At 49.7% G+C, this 19678-nt stretch overlaps 1 long non-coding RNA gene across 1 annotated transcript in view; it reads right to left on the bottom strand.

Annotated features, from left to right (window-relative positions):
* Window positions 1–1468: 1468 nt before the first annotated feature.
* LOC127394770 (uncharacterized) overlaps window positions 1469–19678 on the bottom strand; it is a 104351-nt gene continuing 86141 nt past the window's right edge. The window contains exons 3-6 of the long non-coding RNA XR_007891684.1: window positions 8174–8280; window positions 7210–7390; window positions 4794–5417; window positions 1469–1506 (exon numbers count right to left, since the gene is read on the bottom strand). This is a non-coding gene — a long non-coding RNA (uncharacterized LOC127394770). The remainder of the gene's footprint in view (window positions 1507–4793; window positions 5418–7209; window positions 7391–8173; window positions 8281–19678) is intronic.

Here is a 19678-nt window from a genome sequence, read left to right as displayed (position 1 = left end):
CCTGCGGGCAGCCATGGGGAGAGGGGCTCCCCCAGTCCCTTGCTGGGGTGCAGCACCCAAGCCCACCCTTCCCAGCAGCTACAGCTCCCTGTGGGGGGCAACCCCCACACTGGGGGGACTGCGAGCTACTGGGGAGGAGCGTGGCAGCGACAGCCCGAGACTTTGGCTTCCTTAAAATGTCCGGGAGGCTCTGGGAGGAGCAGGAGGGATAAAGGCAGAGCTGTGCCATGACATCAGTGCTGATGCAACACTTTGGAAGAACATCAATGTCTTCACAGAGCCCAACAAATCAAATCCAGCCCCAAGTGCTCTTCATGGAGCTGGGCAAGAAGTGACCAAACAGCACGGCCTTTGCTTGGAAGGCTCCTCCAGCTCTGCAATACTAATAAGTAATTTATAAGGACTAACTGGCAATTTTTTAAACTTCCCCTTTCATGCTAGGAATATTTTGCAACATAAGCACTGCCACCATATAACCAATGATTTAGCTGAGGGGTTTTATAGTCTGAAATGGCTTTAAAATTTGTTTGGAATTACCTTGAGTACATTTTAAACACTTAAATTGTCATCTTTGCATTTTGGACTATTCATGATTCACTACAGGCTATTTTTTTTTTTACTCCATTAGATTGCAGAGTAACTCTTCCATTGTTTTACCAGGTCCTCCTGAAAACAACCTGACAGCACATCCAAAGCACAGTTTACTACATGAGCACATCCAAAGCACACTGTACTATTACTGCCAGCCCAGGGCTGCACGTGGGCGGTACCTCCAGCAAACATCCCTCAGTGGCTGCTGGGCTGCAGCCAGGACATGGGACTTGGACATTCTCCCAGCAGAAATGTGAGGAATCTGGGCTCCTGTCACCAACAGAGGAATAGGTGTAAGTGTCCTCCACCATGTTGCCATGGTTAGCAAAGGAGAAAGAGGTGTGAGCATTCTCAGTGCCATCGCCATGGTCACGGAATCATAGGCTCACAGAATAATTTTGGTTGGAAAAAACCTTTAAGACCACCAAGTCCAGCACTGCCATGTCCACCACTAAACCATGTCCTAAGAATCACATCTACATGGATTTTAAATACTTCTAGGGATTTGATCCTCCTAAGTCAGCAACAGATAGATAGGTATGAGCATCCTCCATTCCACTGCAACCTCACAAACGTCCTTGAGATGTTCAGACAAATGGGGCTCTAACAACACAGTTCCCAGGTGGGAATTTGGGCACATCCAGGGCCGGGAAGGCAAATATAGGCAGGGTTTACTTATGGGTCTCATTGAAGTTTGAGGATTCTTTTGTGCTCTCCACTCCTTTGACAAAGCTATTAGTTTATACTGGGGGACCTGGCTCCCATCTTCCCACCACTGGTCCTCACCTCAGCCTTTCTCCTGCTGCCTCCCACGCCGTTCCTGATGCTGCCAGCTCCTGCCCAGGGGTCCCGGGGCTGTCCCGGCTGCAGGGTCCTGCTCACCCACACACCTGACAGGTCCTCACCACGGAGCCCCTGGAGGAGAAGCAGTAAAAGTGTTTTATGTAGGAATAAGTTGGTTTCTGTGCAATAAAACCCAGAGCCATTGAAAAGCAAGCTCCTGTGTAATTACAAAGACAGAGGAGATCGCTTCCATATGTCTGAGTGGGTGTGAGGGGCCCCGAGCCTGCATCTGCTCTCTTTGTTCTGGTGGGGGAAAAGGGAGAGAAAGAAAGAGAAAACAGAAGACAGAAAAGGGAACCTGGGGTCTGGTGGAGAAAATGACCTCTCGCTAAACCCTGGCCAGGGCCGTCCCTGCTTTGAGGATCAAGGCACAGCAACATCTGGCCCCAGCCGAAAGCACACTTGATCAATAAATTGTGCTACCAGGCACAAAATCAGAGAGATCTGAGCGCCATTCATTAACGAGCTCGTTAAGTGATTGATATGCTTAATTTTCCTGTCAAATGCGGACTTCCCTTGTAAACATGTCAATTGAGAAAAGTTCAAGCTTGTCACTCGGATTTATGGCTGGAATAACATGTAGGTGGAAAAGAGCGACGCGTCCCCTGTGGCCCCTGTTGTTTCCTATTACACATAGGGCCAGTGAGCCCAGGTGCTGCAGCGGCCTTCTCCTGCCCTCCTCCTCCTCCTCCCTGCCCACAGCTGAGATAACAAAAACAGACTGTCCTGCTGGAAACGCACCAGAACTTGGCCCCAGCAACAACTTGCCGATTAATTTGTTCCCCTTGATAAAGTGGAAGCCTTTAGCTTTAGGGTGCAGGAGGGGAAACCCAAATCCCACCCAGTTTCCTTCCCTTAAATAGCTGCATGTTAACTCAGGGCAAGGATGAGATGGTTTTAGCCAGGCTATTTAACTTAATACCAGGCACAATATCAGACAGTTTTAGCCGTTACACCAAAGGCTGCCCTTTTGATTTTTTTTCCCCATGTTCTGCCCTTTTTCCCTGCTCCCACCAGTATCCCATCAGACATTCAAGAGTGGTGGGGATGGTACCAATCTGGACCTGCTGGGTGGTGGCACAGCCAGAGGGCCACAGCTCTTGGCATAGCAATGCCAGCACCATGGCCCTGCCTTTCCCAAGGATCCCCTTCCGGGCTGGGCACAGCTATAAATAAGCTGTTTTGTGACTGATTCATTTTTATTTCTGTTAACTTTTATCACGAAATAGCAGTCATCGAATCGACACCTCGGTTCCCTTGAGCATATTCCCTCTGGTGTCATTTTTTGATAAATGCCAAGAACAGCCTAGCAGCAGGAGACCATTATCCTGTGACATGCTCCACTCTGCTCACATTATCTCTAAAATAACACGGATGCTCACACCAATCCTCACAGCAGTTGTGACAGGGACCAGAGACAGGCCCAGCTTGGCTGGACCAAGGCCGTGGCAAAGCAGCCGGCAAGACTCGGCCACCTCCTGCCTCTCCCAGCCCTGTTTCAGAGCTGCCTGGCACCAGCCAGCAGTTTTGACTGATCCCAAGTTTTTACATTTTGTATTTTTCCACTTTATAATTTATTTTAGGCAGATTCCTGCCTCCTCAGGGGCTGGAGGAGCCTGAAACACTGGGGTAGAAGATCAGCATCTCACTGATCAAATCGGGACATAAAACTTCTCCCAGAGTTTGGAGGTTGTTGGGTTTTTTTTTCAGTGACACCTCAAAGACCCCAGAAACTTAGGAACAAAGAGCAAAAGGAGGGAGAGGAATACCAAACCCAAACCTAGCACTGCTCAGGTTTTACCTAATACCCCTAATTTAGATTTTGTGTTTCTTAACAAGTATCAGGAAAGCTTAAAATTTAATTTGCTACAGAAATTGAATTTTCTGGGGATGATGCAGGGATACTTCTTTTCATAGCAAAACCATTAGAAAGCTTGATAAAACCAGCTAGAGACTGGGCATTTGAGAGGAGTGGATCCTGACAGTTCAGCTCGTTTTATCCTTGCTGATGGCTGCCAGACATGAGGGGTGGGGGCCAGGGAGGGAGCTGTGCCCAGGGGGTTCCCCAAGACACCAGCAGCACTGGCTGCAGAGACAGGGAAAGATCCTGGGGAAATAAATCCCCCTTCCTACTCATCTCCTGTGTTTGCCCAAGAAACACACTTGTCTTGAAGAGAGTGAGCTCCTGGGCACTCTCTGGGCAAGAGTCAGATCCTGTTCCCAGGGATGTGCCATGGCTTTGTGACAGCCCTGCACTGTATCAGTGTTTGTTTTTGCTAATATGACACAATTAAAGGGTAATTGTATCTGCACCTTTCATATCATGTCAGACAAAGTGAATGTTGTTAGAAGGGTGATACTAATGTGACACAATAGGACATCGTTAATGCCACGGAACATTCAGATCATATTAATGTAAGAGAAGGAGAGAGAGAGAGGGAGGGAAGGAAGGAGGGAGAGCTGTGGTGTGTCTCGCCCTCCCTGGGTGGCTCCACTGCACTGCCAGCAGCCCAGGGCTCATCCCTGCAACCTTTCCTGCTTCCCACTTGAGCTGGTGTCTCTGCAAAGCACCATGGGTGCTGGGGTGGATATGCCTGGGGCTGGGACAGTCACGGGTGACAGAAGAGGAGAGGAAAAAACCTCATAAAACACAACTCCTACAGCCATATCCCCCTGGGTGATGGTTCACACACCTCTGGCTGCTTCCCTTTGCTTTGCCCAGTCTCAGCTCTCAGCATCTCTGACACTGCACCCTCAACAACCCTTTCCATCTAAAACTTTGAGGCATGGTGGCAAAACTTGAGGGAAATAATTAACAATTATTTCACAGGAGAAGGTTCCAGCTGGAGCAGTATCTGGTAGTTGAACATATATCTAACAAAGGATTGTTATTTAAGCAATAACCCTTGAGAAATTGGTCGTTACCAGCATTAAACGACTCAGCCCATTGCCAAGGATGGTTAACGCTCTAATAAACTGGTCATTAACTGCAGTAACAATGAATTTCGAGGGGATTATTGCTATTATAAACCTTAATCAATGGTTTATAACAGCAATAATGTGGTCCTTTCTTTTAATGGTAAGTAGTGCGGCATGAGCAGCCTGCTTGGAAATATTTTCAGTCTGGCTGATAAGACAAAAGCAGGCCTTAAATGCCCTCCAACTCCAAACACTTCTGGGGAGGTAAAAAGGTCCAGTGAGATCTGCAGTGAGAGGTGCTGGGGTGGCCATGGCCTCTGCAAGGGGCCACTGTGCCATGGGGACACCCATGCTGGCCACCCCTCTGGCAAACCCACTTTGCCCAACTTGACCCCTGACACTGGGCAGGATTATAAATGGCAACAGAAGAAGGTAACAACCTGGTATCGGTGTCTTTCCAGAAGGGTCTAAGAAGGATCTCCTGCTGAGCGAGCAGAGCTGGACCGAAGGATGCTGGGTCGGGAACTGCCTGCTCTGTGCTTCCTTCCCCAGGCAGGCTCCCCAGAAATCCCTTGTTGGGCTGAAACTCCTCTCATCACCCTCATCCAGGGAATTATCTCTGCTTCCGTGTCGAGCAGTTGGCTCAGACTCCTTCACTCTTGCTTCAAAGCTCCAGCAGATCCAGGGAGCTCCCAGGAGAGAGCAGGGCCATCTCCAGCGACTCGGGCTGCAAAGCCCCTGGGCAGCAACTGAGTTGTAATTATGCTCTAATGGAGATTTTCTCTCTTCTGTGCTTGTGATTTTTATGGCTCTTCGGATCCGTTCTCAAGCCCTGCTCTTATCTCTGTGCTCCCTTGGCTGTGGCTACAGGAACAAGGCATCATCCTGTATTAACCAGGGTGAAACCACAAACAGGTTGGGGCTTTGGCTGGTTTTGGCCAGTCTTCTGACATCCTTTCCCACATGGTGCTGCTCATCCCTCCTTCCATTTGCTGGTCAGTGTCCCTCAGAGTGGAAAGGGTGGTTTTTGGCTCTTCTTTCCACACTTTTTTTTCAGAAGGTGGCTGCCATGGAATAAATTGGAAAGTTTACTTCATGTAGCATGGAAATAAAAAAGCTCATTCAGAAAGTTAATGATTTATTTTATAGTTTCATTATCAGGGTCACATTACTCAATAGCATTTCAAACATGTCATTTGTACAAACTATGGTAATTAAAATTTATAACGTACTTCATCAGCGGCATATGAATCTTTTAGCCAGCACTCTGCTGTCATATAAACAGTGTAATTTCAGCTGCAATTCACCCTTTATTGGCTCTCATTTGTGATTTAACAGCCATCAATGACTGTGCTATAAAGAATAAATTAACCATCCGTAAACCTTATGATGACAGGGACAGTCAAACAGGCTCAAACTGCCTCCACCCAACTCTGGTGAGCCAACAGGGATCAGACCTGGAGGTGCTGGTGCTCAGGTGTGATGGCTCCTGTCACCAAGGTGACACCAGATCCCTGCACCTCCCACAGCAACCCCCTGGTCTTGGCATCCTGCCTGGCCCTGCAGAGCAGCAGCCCCAGGGCCACCCAGTCCTCATCCAGTGCTGGGCAGTCTGGGGGACTCAGTGAGGAACTCCCCAGGGGCCAGCACCTCTCTTCCTGTGACTCCTAGAGAGTAGCCACCAGCAAGGGGCTCATGGCACAAACCCCAACCCCAGCACTTCTAGCCCTGCCAAGTTTATGGACCTGAGAGCAGATCTACAACCAGCCACATCTCAATCGGGGGCCTCTCCACAGCCAACAATTATCCAACAGCTTATTTGTGCCCATCTTTTGCAGAGGGAGCAATAGGTTTTAATGGGATCCCTCCCATGCTTAGAGCTGACACTGTGCAAAGCTAATAAATGATATGGATTGGATTTGTTACTGAGACATCTCCAAGGAGCCTGGGTCATACAGGCCAATAAAATTGGCCTCATAAATTTACCCTGACACACAGGATTACTCCAGCATTGCTGAGGTCACCTTCTCACACTGATTTATTGCCAGCCCATGGGTTAATAATACTGTTTACGGGGTTGTTGTTTTCCCCTACACGTAGCAGATATTAATCAGCACGTCCAGGCCTTCTCGGTGCTCCAGGGGCGGGCGCAGCGCGGGGGAGACGCGGGGTGAGGACGTGGTGGGGAGGGCTGGCCTGATTCATTTGCTAGGCAAGAGGTTTTGTGTTTAAAAAAATCTTCCTAAAGACCTCTGCTGGAGGAGGGAAACTTTTCCTCTGCTGAGTCCTGAGAGTGAGGGGGTGGCCCTGGAAGTGTTTTTGGCAGTTCCTGTTTCTGGGCAGTGTCTTCAGCGCCTTGTGCTGTGCTCGCGCAGGCGTGGGGAGCTTCAGGTCCATGGGAGGGATTTCAGTGTCCAGAAAACTGATTCCCACTGGATTTGTTCCTTGAGGGAGAGAGCAGCTTCACAGTGTCCTCTGCCTGACAGGACCCACAGGGTGGGGGCAGCTGGGCGGGACAAGGAGAGGGAAATTGTGCCCAGGATGTAGAAGTGGAGACAGCGACAGTGTGAGCCCAGTGCTCTGGGGGTTTGCTGGGCGATGAGGATGAGGATGCCTCCTTGGACAGGCTCTGGCCCTGTTTCACAGAGGGCTGCATTACACTCCCAGAACCTGCTTTTTCTCCCAAACTTGTGTGCCTGTATGCCATACTAGGAACAATGACAAGCCCAGGTATTCCCTGAAAAAACATGGAAAAACAGAGCCTATAAGGTCATCTTCTCTGCACCCCAGTTCCCTCTGTTGGCACTTTTGATTCTCTGTGTTTGTCAGTGCTTAAAACCCTGCAGTAAGAACTACCTGCAGAAAGGTGAGGCAGAGCTGTGTGTCCATCTGTCCCTCCATCCCTGCTCAGGTGATGTTTTTGGAAGTCCTCTCTGTTCCTTTCTCCAGCTTGGAGCACAGCAGCATGTGTTTCCCAGCCTGTAGACAAGCCCAGGGCAGCCAGTCCTCGCTCCTGCTGCTCCGCGTTATTGTCACCCTGCCGTAATCAGAGGGGACAGGTGAGATGTGCTTCAAAACACTGTAATCATATTTTAAATGGAAATGAAATGTGTGAATTAAATGTAAATTACAGCAGAATGGAAGGACAATCACTATTAGTTAAGGTCTGACACCCATTTTTGCAGACCTTTCCTAAATGCCACAACTTGTTTCTCCGCACTTGTGACGAGCACTTGTAATTACGTGGCAGCTGCTCCTGCAGTCCAGGTACAGAGGGGGCTGTGGATTCCAAATAGCTATGGACTGCTTGTTGGTTCTGGCGAATTAGGAAGCAGCAATGATATTTTTATTCAGGAGCCATGAAAACAAACCTTGGTGTTTTCCCCCTGAAAAGGTGAGGCAGTAATACAAAAGGACGTTTTCATAGAGTCCATTTATTTAAGGGTTCCCCCATTTGCTTTTATATTGAAAAAATATGTGCCCTGCCAATGAGCTGAAATTTCTCCTTTATCTTTAATCTCTACCCCACCTCTTCAGAGCTACCGGCTATTCCTGCAGCCTCGCTGTACCTCCAAGCCTCCCAACAAAATCTCACTTCATTTTTCACAGGGGGAAGCACCCCAGGCCCTCGCCAGGCTAGGCTCTGCTGGGTCAAACACGGGATGGGCAAAGCCAGCCCCTGCCCTGTGGATGCCACAAGGCCACACGGCACCATTCAAGAAGGGAAGGGGAGTCCCAGAGGGATCAGAAGTGACACTCGGGGGCTGTGGAACAGCCTCGCTGCCCAGGAGGGTTTGAGAACAATAATGAGACAACTTACGTGCAGTGAAAATGGGTGCTGAGCAGAAACTGGTGGCAACCTGCTCCTCGGGTGACATCTTCGTGATCCAGAGATCTCCTCCTGAGCACGTTGTTCTGCCTGTCTCCCTGCAAAGATAAAACATTTACTGCGCTCATTATCACTGGGAACTTTACAGCTGGGAAAAAAAGAGAATCCTTGTCCTGAGGAAGCCAGAAGCTAAGTGCTGATTTCATTTATCATTAATACCTGGGGCTACTCAGCAAATGTTTGCTTTTCAAAGTTCTGGACAGTAATTAGTCAAATGAAAATCGATAGCTCTGAGACCCTGAACACACTGTCCTGTTGCTCTGATGCGTATGAGCTTAGGTGGTGAAATGCCCAGCTCAGGGCATCACAGGGGTTGCACAAACATCTCTATGGACTCAGACTTTCAGCCACACTCAGCACCTGCCTTCAGGCAGGGCCAGCTCCCATCTGCTGGCACAGGCCAAGGAGAAACACGAGCATCCCTGCTGCTTTGGGCACTGGACAAGATTTCCCTTCCCCCTTTCAAAGCAGAAGGATATTTGGACTTAATTTCTTGCAATACTGCACTGGGGGGAATATATCATCACGTGTTGGGATAATCACAACATTTAATTCTGGTTTCAATAATTCTTACAGATATATATATATAGAGAGGACATCGAAACAAAACGCTCTTTGAAATGGAAAAAAACCCTTTGCCATTTAATTCCTAAAAGGTCAAACTGAAATGCTTTGGCCTTATCGAAATGATTTTCTCCTTTGATTTTTCTTTCCAAATGCAATTTCATCAAAACTGGTGGGTTTCCGCAAATGTTTCACCTTTGGTGAAATGGCATCTCCTGACAGAGAAGCGGTTTGTGGGGAAATTCTGGACCAGCTCTTGCTGGGAATGAGCCCTGGGCTGCAGCTGAAGGGAGGCACAGGCTCTTGCCAGAGCCCTGCACCAGCTCTTCTCGTGCAGCTCTGGGCAGGACTTCTCCAACTGAGCTGTTACAGCTGGAAATCAGATGCCAAGAGACCAGGACAAGGGCTGTCCCTGCTGCCTGCACAGCACCAAGGGGAGGCAGCCAGGCTCAGGCAAAGCTCAGCACCATGAGCAAGGCGCAGGGTCAGGCCTGTGGTGCCACCCCAGGAACAGTTTGTTTTCCCCTGGAAGGACAGGGATGTGATGAAGGGGGAAATGTCTCTCATTCCGATCAGGTGATTCACCACCCTGGCTCGGTGCTGAATCCTCCCTCCTCCCCTAGCGAGAGCACTGGGAGGATCCAGAGCCTTCCTTCCTATTTTTACAAAGCTTGCAGCATTGTCAGAAAGGAAAGGGTACCATCTGGTTAGCCCTTGTTTACTGCACACCCTGCCAGTTTGAGCTTATTAATCATATTTACCCAAGTATCTTAATTACTCCCTGTCTAGCGACTTGCCTTGCACTCAGCTGTTGACCCGCTCCCCTCCCTTCTCCTGTGCTCTTTTTTTTCTCCTTCTTTTTAATTCCTTTCTATCATTAATCACAGGAGCAGCGTGGGCAGAAGAATCTGTGGCTGGGCTTTCGCTGGTGCTGCTCTCGGAGCCGACCGGCTGGAGTTCACCACCAGCTCCTGGCAAACTGCAGCGTGTCCTCTGGGGTCAGAGGAGGGTGAGCGGGCAGTGTGGGCAGTGCAGGGGTTGGTCAGACCCTGCCCCATCTAGCTGGGTACTCAGGGCTGGCCGTGCCAGGGCACACTGGAGGGCGTGAGCTTGGGCGAGGAGCTCCCATTAAAGATGGTAATTTGTTGATCCAGGCTCTCCCGGTGCTCCAGTGCGAGAGTGGCACCGTTTTCTTTACGACCTCATAAAGTCACAGCCGAGAGGCCGATTTGGAAAACAAACTGCCTCAGGTTGACAGATAATTAGATACAGGGGACATATTATACGCCTTTGCATATAAATGCGCTCTGAAGCCCGTTGGTTCATCAGAAGTTGAGGCTCAGGAGAAGCAGGTACCACGATATATGTGCTGGTACAGCCTTCAGACAACAGCTCCACTTTATAGCCTTTTCATCTGTTGTTTGCTGGTGTGCTGTGAGCGTGGCCAGACCTGGGAGACAAAGCTGCCCTGGTGTGGTTGGGCTGGGTTTGGTTGCGTTTGGTCATTTTTAAGCCTTCTGAGCTTCCTTCTTCCCAAGAGACAGGGCTTGTGTTTTGCATCTTGGATTTTATGCTCCTGTGCTTGCAGCAGGGAGGAGTGGCTGGATGCGGATTCATTACTATTATTACTATTTTTGTGTTACTATATCATGTCCAAACCTCACTCTTCCCAAGAGCCAGCCCGCTGAGAACAGCGGAGCAATTTGGAAATGACATGGCCCTTGTATTTATATGGCAATTCAGCATCCTGCTCTCCCAGCCCCCAAACCATGAGGTTTCAGATATTACAACAAAACAAAACAGTTGGATTTCTTTTTATGCACTTCAAGATTTAAGGTGTCATCCAGCCATGTTGTCAGGCTCTCAGGGTTTGCTTTTCCAAATGAAAGCCAAGATCCCTGCATGACCATGGTTCCTGCCGGGGGCATTTTCAAAGCATAGCCCCAACTCACAGGATTTGACCAAATTTTGCTGCATACCCCTCTACTGTGCAGCACCTGGTATTCACCTTCCAGTGGTTTCTTCCCCCTTTGAATCAAAGCTGCACCTCACTAAGATAATCCCTCTTTCCCAGCTCTCCCCACATATCCCTGTTTTGGGGCTGATGCAGAAAATGTCAATTAAGTGGCCACATTCCCAAGGAAAGCTTCACTATCAGTCCTTCTCCCCCAGAAAGGGAAAACAAAAATGTGTGTGGGAAAGATAAATCTGTCAAAAAAGGAAAGGGAGAAAAAACTCCAACCCTGAACCCCCAGCAGCCCCTATAGGAGGACGGGATATAAATAGAGTTGCTGTCACTTTGATGAATTAGATCTTTTGTTAATTAGGATACATTGACTTAGGAGTTGTCCAACCAGATAGACCTCTCTGCTTTCCCTTCCCTCTCAAAGTACAGTCTAGGGTGGTGGCAGCACATTTGCCTCCTTGCCTCCTCCAAAGAACATGTTTTCACATTCAAGTCCAAAGGAAGCTGGGCCTGACTCGGAATCAGGCTGGAGGAGCCGTCCAGCTCCCACCATGGCACCTGAGCACACCAAACAAGCCCAACTCCTTCATCCACCACCTGGGGAACCAGCCAGGGAGGCTTCCATTGGGAGAGGCACCAACGGGGCTCCAAAAAGCCCAGAAGCTGAGCCCACCTCTCCCAGTGCCCACAGGCCTGGTGTCAGCAGCACATGCACTAGCAGGGTTTGCTCAGGTTGCACAGAGAGTGACCCCCACAAGCCTCACTAGGGCTGTCCCAGTGGGCTGCCATGGGTGCCAGTCCCGTCCACCTTTCTGGGGCAGTGGAAAGTGAAAATCCTTGGCTTTCTAACTGGAGCCTTGCCAGCATAGGAGGATTTGCCCTTGCCTGGCATCTCCTCCCTTTGGCAAACTGGTGCCTGTTGCTCTTGGTCCTCACGAGCTGCTGGCTGGTTGAGCTGTGGCTTTACCCTGTGACCACCCCTGCTCCATCCCTGCACAGTCCCTGCAGGAGCCTTCCAGGCTTTGCAGGTTTCCTCCCTGCCTCTTGTCGTCACTTGAACACCAGCGAGTCGAGTCGGAGGGAGAGAGGGGAGAAAAAGTGCTGTGCTGTGTGGATTATTGTGTGTTTGTCATCTGGAATGGTATAAGCTGTAGGTACAGCATCTCCCAGTGGTGATTTATGGCCCCTGTCAGGCAGCACCAGCGCTTTGTCTGCTGTAGCGTGGAGGATGAATGCGGCGCTGTCAGCCTGGGCAGGGCAGCCTTTCCCCCGCTCTGCTCCGCACACTCGCTCCCCATTTCACGCCACTGAACATAAACAATCTTTTGTAAACCTGACAGTCACACTTGCTTCTTTGGAAACATAAAGCAGGAATGTATGACTCGGCTTTCACTACCCAATTTCCTGGGCTGTGCAGAAAGCTCTCCAGGAAGACGGGGAAGGAGAGACCTCAGAGGAGCAGAATGATCCCCAAAAAGGTAAAGGGATACCTGGCACTTGTATGTCAAAGCCAGCTGTGAACACACGTGCCACATGCGCACACTGCATTGTGATGCTCACACGGATTTGCCACTGCAGCTCTGACACACAAATGTGCCCTTGGCAGCCACACTACGCTGTGCTCCTGGAGCAGTGCACATCTCCTGCCTCAATTGTTGCCGTAAATCTTCCTCCCTCAAGCAGAAAATCCAACCGCAGCGCAGCACTGGGAGCGCAGCCGGCTCGGCAACGGGCTGCCACCTGCCCACCAGAGGCAACGTTCTTACAAAAACTAATGCACTTTTATCACTATCAGAAGCAACTGTAATAATCCCACATGCAGAACGTGTCCAAAGCTCTCTGTTCAAACTCAGCTTTTCCCAAAGCTAGAAGAGGGTGTTGAGAAGTTACAGAGGGAAACGGGTAGGAAGGCAGGGAAGAGCCAGCACATACCACACCATCATCAGGGAGGATGCAGAGGGACCAGGAAAGCGTACAAGAAAGGTTGGTGAGCCAGGCCCTGTGCCTGGTGGAAGCTGCTCATACCTAGTGACAAGGGTGTAAGAGACTCTAAGAACAGGAGCACTTAGTGCAGGGATAAATGAATCCTCTTGTCTGACGTGGCAACAGGGACACACGCACTCACCCTCAGCCTGCAGATCCACCCTGGTGTTAGGGTTAGAGGGGAGATTTAGCCACTGGTGTAAAGCACCAGGAATTAAAAACCTGCGAAGGGGCAGAATAAATGCTGCTGATCTTGTGGATGCTATAAAGGGTGTGAGGAGCAGGTCCCATCTTGGTCCTACAGCAATTTCCTGTTCCAACTCCAAGCGAGAGCAGTAGACAAGACACAAGACAGTAGACAAGGACTTGTCCCTTTGTCAGCGGGGACACCAAGGTGCACATTGCTCATTGCACAGGACTTGGCCAGGTCTCCAAAGGGATGTGAGAAGGAACAGACTCTTTTCCCAAGCTGCCACCAGCCCTTCAGAATCACAGAATTGTTCTGGTTGGAGAGGACCTGTAAGATCATCAAGTCCAACCATTAACCTAACTCTACCTGGCCCCTCTTCAAAGTGGGGTAAAAAGCAACAAGAGAGAAGCTCCAGCTCCACGTGTTCTCCTGGCTCCTGCTGCCCCCAGCACCTCCCTTCCCACCACCAGAAGAGCTTGCAGGGTGCTCCAGCAGCTGCTGGAGCCTGGCTGGCCCCAACCATGCCAGGCTGCCTTCCTTGTCCTTCCCCAACAGCTGCAGCCTGGCTGGGAACGGGGCTTCACTGCCGCGCTCCTTCCGCTCCCGCCTTTGCCACTTGGCTCCCTGTCCTCTCAAATCCTTCCCCGTGACCTGGATGGCGGGCGGGGGGGGCGCGGCAGAGGAGGGAAATCGCTTGCAAATAGTTTGCTGTTTTCTTTTCCAGATGGTTTGTTTTGGAAGTTCCTCCATGTGAGCCTGAGTGCTGAGTCTTGAACATCTGCTGAGGAGGAGCCCGCTCGGTGTTAACTGCAAGGAGGCTGCGAAAAGGACACGTTTTGGGAAGATCTCAGTGCTCCAGGCGCAGGGGCAAGGGCTGCCTCTGCAACCTGAGGGTGCAGGAGGGTGCAGGCTCTCCAGGCCCTGCCTCGCACCCTCCACTCTGTTAATCTGCACTGCAGGTACCTTTTGTGAGTGCCAAGGACACCTAGAGTTGAGGGAAACACACCCTGTTGAAATTTGCATCAGACTGAATAAGCAAACAAGCTGCTGTCTTACACTGCGGCTTTTTCAATGGTTTTAAAAACAACTTATACTTGTGAGCACATTCATATTGGTATTTTAGTGACAGCTCTGCCTGCTTGTGTTCAGCTGCTTAGAGTGGATCTATTCAAGGCTGGGACAGTTGGGGCTGACCAGACTGGAGGCCTGCAGGAACCACAGAAAATATGAGTAATCAGTTCAAGGGATCAGTGACAGGAAAGGAAACTTTCCTGGCAGGTTGCTATTTCAGTCAGTTGGTTGGTGGGTGACTCGTTGTTGCCACGACCTCACGGAGAGTCTCTGTGTTTGTGGAAGTGCCGCTGGGTTTGCTGGGCGCTTCCTGCGGGAGGGACCAGCCCGCCGGGCGGGTCCAGGCCAGAAATGACACCACATCTTTCATTCACGAGTAAAAATAATTGCAACCACAGATGATATATAAATAAAGGGGAAAAAAAAGGCTGGTGAAGCTGGAGTGATGCTCTGAGTACTGTTTGGTGCCCGTTCAAGAGACGGGCGAGTTATGGGCTCGGGGCCAACAGTCATACCATCAACACAGATCACGGGCTAACATTCCCCTCCCACATCCCTCCTGCATGAGCCTCAGGGCTGACTCTTGCAGCAAGACCACAAGCAAGACCCAAGACATGCTCTAGCAGTGCTGTGATTGTCCCTCTGCAGGTTCCTCCCTCAAAACTCCATAGGATTCTTCAGTAACAGTCCCCAAATCCTCCCAGAAAGCTCCTCCCTAGGTTGGTCTGCCCCTGTACCCATGTATGTGCACAAAGGGAAGCACAGCCTATGGACACGTGTACATGCTAACCCAAAGAGATGCACATGGATCTGTACACACAAGTACATGCTAACCCAAAGAGAAGCACATGGATCTGTACACACATGTACACATCTGGCTGCTTTGAACGTGAAGGAAAAGCAACACTGAGGTGCCTGGCAGGGCTTTGCAACCACCCCTGTGGTTGGATTTGTTTCTTTGCAGCTCTGACCCAAGGATTTTAATAAGAGGCACCTTCTCCAGCCAGAGCCTCCACGATTACCGTGGAGAGAGCAGAAGGAGGCAGCTCTGCCAGCTGACAGGGCATCGCTTACACTTCACACAGGATTTTAATTTTAATGAACCCTCAGCAGTTGCAAGGTTACAACTTTAAATCCATTTCACCCTTCTCTCATCACACCATAATAATAAATAGCGCTGGCTTTAGAGGTGTTGTGGTTAATTGAAAGTTCATTTGCAGCTTCCATCAATTTGCTTTTCTATCCCCTACAAACAACCTATCATTTTACTCAAGAACAAACCCAGAAATTTAATAGAAAACAAGCTGTTTGTAGAGAAATAGTAATTAGGGGACTGGTTTGGAGGGCAGTGTACTAAGCAACAATGCAATTATGTCATTGTCTGATGTTTTTTCATAACAAAATATTTGGTTGCTGTATGGCAACTTCTGAAACAAAATGGGACCAGTTGATCCCTCTGGTTGTAAGCTCTGCTGGGAACAGAGGGTCCCAGGCTCCCTCAAACACCACTTGTGTTTTCCTGCTGCTCTGCAGAAATCATACAGGGAAAACGCACATTGGGAGCAAAAAAACAAGAAAATTGTTTAGTCCTTTTCACTGACTTGGACCTCCTTTCTCCTCCCCAGAGACAAGAGAGGAACCAGACAGCATTAGGTAAAGTTGAGGGAAGGGGAAAATACTGAAAAGATGTTCCCTGACATAAATAATGCTGCTTTGTCCTCTTTGTGCACACAGCCCCACAGCCCCTCAGACACAAGTACAGTTCTCCAACACTCAGCTTGCTCAGAGCAAGCCCACAACAAGGGCCGAGTTTCCAGAGCTCAGCAGGAGCCCATGGGCTGGAGCTGCTGCCCCACACTGAGCAGGGCTGGCCCTAGAGGCAAGTCCACTTGCCCAAGGTCATGCAGGAGCTAAGAGAGACGGGTGGACCACAGAACTGCAGCACTTGCCACTCTGCCAGCCCACAGCTATTTGTTCCCTTTACCATTGAGCTTGTCCTCTACATTTTTTGCTGAAAACACCCCAACCCTTCTGGAAGCAGGAGGGCTGTTTGCAGCTGCAGCTGCACACACACCATGGAACCTCCATCTGGTCCTTTGTCACACAGGCAGGACACTACTACCTCGACACAGCACCGTGGGACACCCTCAACCTCCCAGGGGAGCCAAGACCTGAGTGGGTTCTGCCAGGGGGACAGACCTCACTGCCCACTTTCTGACCCACCACAACCCTTTCAGTTAACTGCAACTTCCACTGAGTTTTTGTGTTACTTCCCAGAGCTAAAGGATCCCTCCCAAGCCGTGCCTGGCCCAGCTGGCATTGCTTCCCCCACCCCACATGGGGGGAGCACACATATTTCCATGGGGAGAATCGATTATTTTTTCCTGCAGCTGCACTTGCTGTACACAGGAATTATGGGCCTTTCCACACCTGTGAAAGAAACATTATCCTCAGCCTTCAAGGGTGAAGCATCTTATATTTAGTTGGACTAAATAATGATTCTTCCCTATCTTTCATATCAGGATTTAAGAGCACCCTGGAGCTACAAAGTTTATTAGAACCCATAAGAAGAACTGTACCATAAACGGGACAACCGTGGCCATAAACCTGCACCTTGAATTTGTAACAAATCCTGGGATGTTGAAGTAGGACACGGTCTTGTCTCAGTCAGCAGAAAGGAAAAGCAAAAAAGGAAAAAGAAAAAGAAGAAATGCAAACTTAAGCAGAAAAGAGGCCTGGAAATATAGATGAGAAGAATGGAAAAAATAATAATAAAGCAAAGCACGATGCGTGTGTATCCCTCCCAGCAGGAGCCCTGGGATTGGGCTCACGTGATAAAATGCAACTGGGATTAATGGGGAGAGAGAGAAAGGGGAGCCTGAAGGAGGAGTGGGGAGATGAGGTGAAAGGAAGGAGGTGCTGGGGGATTTCTGAGATGCTCTGCAGGGAGGGTCACTGGCAGCAGCAGAGGGAAGGGGCTGCTCACCTGGCTGGCTGCTCAGGCGAGCAGCTCCAGAGCCAGGGGAAGACCTGGGGCTGTAACATGGAGAAATGGCTGGAGGGGAGGAAACCCCAGAGACCTGCAGGGGTGGGTCTGAGCTGCTCTGAGCAGCCCCTGCTCTACAGGGGGACATGGCAGGCAGTGGGCTCAGGGAGCCCTTGTCCCCTCTGAGGGCATGTCACTTGGTTGCCCTGTGCCTCTTCCTTGGGTTTCCTCTCTCTTTAACTCTTCTACTTCATTTTATTGTCACTTATTTAGCTTCCATTTCCTTCCCTCAGTAGCCAAAGACTTCTCAGCATCTCAACCTCCAAGCTCTCTCCATTTTCACCCCTCATCCACACCAAGGGGAGGCTGCAGTGTTTCAGTTTGTACATTTTCCACCTTCTGCAACCATTGCAGATGCCTCCTTGGGAGATGCCAAAGGACTTGTGGGACTTCAGGCAACTGAGGCAGGCTCTGAGCCACCCTCCCACACACTACAGAGGCTGCAGAAGCCAGAGAGAATCCCAGCTCTCCCCTCCAGCCTTCACTCTTTTGTCACATCAGGTTATTTTTGCTGCTGTTGAATAGATTAAATGACAGAGGGGTTTTTCTTTAAGTAATTGAGTTTTATTTTGGAGAGGGAAAAATGGAGAGCTAAGTGGGAAAAGGAGGGAGATACGAATAAACCACACATCTTTTTATATAGGATCCACAGTTAATTCTTAATTAGAACTGACAGATGCTTCTCCCATAATCCTATTCCCAACATGTTCTGTTTGCTTTGTTTGGCGCTGCATGATACATGGTGGCATCGTAATGACCTTTCGCAACTCGTCCTGGAAGTGTTATTGGCACTCCCATGATTTATTGCATGTTCCAGTTGATTACTGGGCCATTTGTCAACATTTTTTTTTTCGCTCTCCATAAACCTGTCTCCTGTGTCACAGACATTCTCTAGCATGAAAATTTAAACAAATACAGTGTGTGGCTTGTAGTCAGAGCCTGACTTTTACTCCAGGCTTCCAGCACAAATTCCTTCTGGCCTCAGCAGGCGTTGGAATGCTGCAGTGCTGGGGGCTGAGGAGATAGTGGGAGACCTGAGCATGGCCTTGGGAGCCAGAGTTTAAGAAGTGAGCTCTGGGTGAGCTGTGCTAGTTGCTCAGTTGTTTATTGGCATTTTGTTACCACTTATGGGAATGGGGGAAAAGCAGTACTGGAATTAAACACCAAAATAATGATCCAGAAAGCGCCTGCCTGCGGACAGCCTGTGCTCTCTCCCTCGATTGCCATGGCAGAGGAGTGGGAGAGATGGGCAGGACAGGGGATGGAGGGGACTGGAAACATGTTCTGAAGCACAGATCAGCTCACAGCACGAGCCTCTTAGGGGAAGGGCCTTTAGGGACAACTACAAAGCAGACAAGGCTCAGTTCATAATGCTCCTCCGAGCAGACACGTTTGGGATCAGGGGCATCACATCAGACTGACCAGAATTCTGAGGACAAAACTGCAGTTATTCAAAGGCCTGCAAAGGAGCAGCTCTGCTTTTGCCAGTGAAGTCCCAGCCCCTCTGGGCACCCTGAGATGGATGCCATAAAGGGAAGCACCCAGAATCATGTGCCTGATTTAAAAATCTTGGCCTGTAAGTAAACTGGATATAGTGGCTGTTCCAGTGGCCTGGAGCATCTGCGCTGCATTTCGAGGAAGCTTTTCCAGGCACTGGTATAAATCACTGCTCTGCTGCAGCAAGGAAAGGGATTGTTTCACTGCTGTGACATCAATGCAGGCCACATAAATTATTTTTTATTAAGTGTGCAGTGCCCTGTAAAAATACACACAACCTGAGGATGCTGCAGAGCCAATGCAGAAGCAGGGCTGGCTTTAAGAAGTCTCTTTTTGTACAGAAGAGGCTGGGATGAGAAAGAAAAGTCACCAGGGTGGGGAGAGGGGTGGCTGGGTCTTTTTCCAATTTCAGCTCCGATCGGGATGTAATGTATGGCTTAATTTCCTCTCAAATTAGACACTTGATAAAAAAAGTTATTATATCTGTCAAGTTGCCAGTGCTTTTTATGAGTGTGATAAACTAAGAACCACTGCTTTACGAAACTTGATAGGATGTTTCAGTACCTGGAAAACAATTTTATTGCAGCCTGGACTACTAACAAATTGCAAATACTGATTAAGCCATAAAGTTACAACAACATTAAAAAATAATGAGAGGTTATAGCACAAGGGGAAGGCTGTTAAGCAACGGATGCAGCCACCAGATTTCCATTGTGCACAGTAACAGGCCAACCTGCAAAGTGCATTTCTGCAGAAGAGCTTTCCTACCCACTCCCCCATGGAGGGTGCCAGGGGAAGCCAGGCTAGGTGCAGGGTGAAGGAGAGACAAGCAGTCTCTTCCCTCTGCAGCCATGCGGGGACCCCTGTTACAAACGTTACTATCTGCACTCTGAGTTTTTCTGACCAAGGAGGATTTAAGTCTGAGGTTTGCACAGGGACACGTTTGCCATCACCCAGCCAGGACAGAGAACCCTTTGGGCACAGAGGCAGGGTCTGCAGATCCTGCTGGAGTGGGGTCCTACAAACACAGGGCAAGCAAGGACCTCCTGGATGCCTGACCCACTCTCATTCCCACCGGAGGAGAGGGGCCTGCTGGGCTTCCCACAGGGACAGCATCTG

Source organism: Apus apus, chromosome 26 (genome assembly GCF_020740795.1).
Source record: "Apus apus isolate bApuApu2 chromosome 26, bApuApu2.pri.cur, whole genome shotgun sequence".
Classification (NCBI taxonomy): Eukaryota; Metazoa; Chordata; class Aves; order Apodiformes; family Apodidae; genus Apus; species Apus apus.
The sequence above is the reverse complement of the archived record's forward strand: the minus strand, read 5'-3'. Positions and strand labels throughout refer to the sequence as shown.